The 3,479-nt window shown below is 42.9% G+C and overlaps 1 pseudogene; it reads left to right on the top strand.

Annotated features, from left to right (window-relative positions):
* Window positions 1-1,771: 1,771 nt before the first annotated feature.
* On the top strand, window positions 1,772-3,045 carry LOC112390706 (carboxypeptidase N catalytic chain-like; annotated as a pseudogene).
* Window positions 3,046-3,479: the final 434 nt, after the last annotated feature.

Here is a 3,479-nt window from a genome sequence, read left to right as displayed (position 1 = left end):
CTGTATAGATTTCCTTTTACCATTTGTCTTAGTGTTCTGTCTGTCCATTTTTTGTTTGTTTATTTTGGTATTTTTTATTATAGTTTTAAGCACTTGTTATCATTGGTGGATTTGTTTTTTGGTTTTGTTGTTCTCATTTTTCTTTCTTTTTTTTAATTACTTAAAAATTTTTTTAATAATTATTTTTTGTGTTTTATTTTAATAACTTTTTAAAAATTTTATTTTACTTTCTTTTTTTCTCTCTTTTATTCTTAGCCATGTGGATGACAGGCTCTTTTGTGCTCCAGTCAGTCGTCAGGACTGTGCCTCTGAAGTGGGAGAGCCAAGTTCAGGACATTGGTCCACCAGAGACCTCCCAGCTCCACGTAATATCAAACAGCAAAAATCTCCCAGAGATCTCCATCTCAAGGCCAAGACCCAACTCCACTCAACGACCAGCAAGCTACAGTGCTGGACATGCTATGACAAAAAAAATAGCAAAACAGGAACACAATCCCACGCATTAGCAGAGAGGTTGCCTAAAATCATACTAAGGTCACAGACACTTCAAAACACACCACCAGATGTGACCCTGCCCACCAGAAAGACAAGATCCAGCCTTATCCACCAGAACACAGGCACTAGCTCCCTCCACTAGGAAGCCTACACAACCCACTGAAACAATCTTAGGCACTGGGGATGGACACCAAAAACAACAGGAACTATGAACCTGCAGCCTGTGAAAAGAAGACCCCAAACACAGTAAGTTAAGCAAAATGAGAAGACAAAGAAACACACAGCAGATGAAGGAGCAAGGTAAAAACCCACCAGATGTAACAAATGAAGAGGAAATAGGCAGTCTACCTGAACAAGAATTCGGAATAATGATAGCAAAGATGATCTGAAATCTTAGCAATAGAATGGAGAAAATACAAGAAACTAACAAGAACCTAGAAGAAATAAAGACCAAGCAAACAATCATGAACAACACAATAAATGAAATTAAAAATTCTCTTCAAGGGATCAATAGCAGAATAACTGAGGCAGAAGAACGGATAAGTGACCTGGAAGATAAAATAGTGGAAATAACTACTGCAGAGAAGAATAAAGAAAAAAGAATGAAAAGAATTGAGAACAGTCTCAGAGACCTCTGAGACAATATTAAATGCATGAACATGCGAAATATATGGGTCTCAGCAGCAGAAGAAAAAAACAGGGACTGAGAAAATATTTGAAGAGATTATAGTCAAAAACTTCCATAATATGGGTAAGGAAATAGTTAATGAAGTCCAGGAAGCACAGAGAGTCCCATACAGGATAAATACAAGGAGAAATATGCCCAGACACATAATAATCAAACTATCAAAAATTAAACACACACAAAAAATATTAAAAGCAGCAAGGGAAAAACAATGAATAACATACAAGGGAATGCCCATAAAGTTAACAGCTGATCTTTCAGCAGAAACTCTGCAAGCCAGGAGGGAGTGGCAGGAAATATTTAAAGTGATGAAAGGGAAAAACCTACAGCGGGGTCCCTGTTGTTTCCCGACAGATGATCTGAGGCATAGCTGGGTGGTAACACGGAGCTGCTCAGGGACTTTGTTTCCAACCGGAGTGCATCTAATCTCGTCCAGGAGGGGGAACGAACAGATAGCTCTCTGCTATCTTCACAACTTTCTGTAAACCTAAACCTGTTTTCCTGAGGATGGTGACTGCTCTGTGCTCCTTGATGTCCTGAGGCCGGATGCAGTGAGTGATTTCATCAGCAGCATATCCACTGAGCACAGTCATGCTGCTCCTGTGCATGGGCAGGGAAAGCACGGGCTCCGACACCCAGATAGGCTTGAACTGGAACTTGCAGCTGAAGCAGAGCACGGAGTCGCTGAAGAAGGACAGACATGATGGGGCACTTGAAGATGTGGGTGGGGTCTATGTGAGACACGATGCGGCTGCCGGGCTGGTAGTCTTTGATGACGGTGCTGTTTACGAAGCCTGTGGGTATGACGTGGTGCTCCACCATCTACTGGATCACCAGCTGGTGCACCCACTCGGGTATCTCGTCCACGTTGCCCAACGGGTAGAGGTGCTCCTGGCCTGGCCAGCACTTCTGCAGCTGAGTGCTGTATGTGTAGCCCTCGCTGAAGAAGTTTGTTTCCCCTTGGTCTGGAAAGAAGGGGGAAAAGGATCTCAATACCTACATCTACTACAATGAGAAGAACAGGAGCCCCAACCACCACTTGTCCCTTCCAGACAACTGGAAAAATCAGGTGGAACCCGATACCCAGGCAGTGATCCAGTGGATCCGCTCCTTCAAGTTTGTCCTTTCAGCCAATCTCCATGGAGGGGCAGTGGTGGCCAATTACTCATATGACAAGTCTCTTGAACACGGGTCCGAGGTTTCTGCTGCACTGCCAATACCCCCACGCCTGATGACACACTTTTCCAGAAGGTGGCCAAGGTCTACTCCTTTTCCAGAAGGTGACCAAGGTCTACTCCTATGCACATGGATGGATGCACCAAGGTTGGAACTGTGGGGACTGCTTCCCAGGTGGCATCACCAATGGGGCTTCCTGATATTCTCTCAGCAAGGGAATGCAAGACTTTACATCCATACCAATTGTTCTGAGGTCACGCTGGAACTGAGTTGTGACAAGTTTCCACGACAAGTTACCTCACGAGTGGCTGGGTAATCAGGAAACCCAAATTTAATTCTTGGAACAGGTACACCAAGACATACGGGGAATGGTGCGGGATGAGAAGTATAATAATATTGCGGACGCTGTCATTTGTGTTAGTGGGATTAACCAAGATGTCACTTCAGGTGACCGTGGAGATTATTTCCAGCTGCTGCTTCCAGGGACCTACACTGTCACTGCCACGGCACCCAGGTTTGAACCAGAGATAATGAGTGTGACCGTGGGTCCTGGGGAACCCAAACTGGTTAATTTCCAACTCAAGAGAAGCACCGCTCAAACAGCTCCTAGGAGGAGAGGCCCCAACTCAGGGCATAGAGGCAGAGTCTTACCAAAGAAAGTGCAGCCCCAGGCAGCTAGGAAAAAATGAATGAAGACAACAGTCCCATAGAGTCCCTGCCAGAAATCCACAGTGCCCGGGGCAACAATTTAGAAAGACTTTGTTCCCACTCTGGCACCAGATGAAGCATTCTTTCTATTTTATTATCTGAGACATATTTAAATATAAACATATTCAGAACAACAACAAAAAAAAACCCCAAAAACAAAACAAAAACAATGCCTCTGGTTGGAAATAACATAACTTTTTGGGTCAATGAAAAAATTATAGAAAGGGAAGATAGTAGGTGATCTATAGATTTAAATAAATAAATAAATAAGATAAACAAAGCACACACTTTCTAACATATAATCAACAGGAAAGGGGGAAAAAACACAATCTTATGGATAATATTTTTTTTATCCATAGTAGAAAGGTAGAAATATCCATAGAAGAAAGGTAGAATTATGGAAGACACAACATGT

This window comes from Neophocaena asiaeorientalis, unplaced genomic scaffold (genome assembly GCF_003031525.2).
Source record: "Neophocaena asiaeorientalis asiaeorientalis breed wild unplaced genomic scaffold, Neophocaena_asiaeorientalis_V1.1 scaffold371, whole genome shotgun sequence".
Lineage (NCBI taxonomy): Eukaryota > Metazoa > Chordata > Mammalia > Artiodactyla > Phocoenidae > Neophocaena > Neophocaena asiaeorientalis.
Note: the sequence above shows the minus strand (reverse complement) of the source record. Positions and strands in the feature narration are given on the sequence as shown.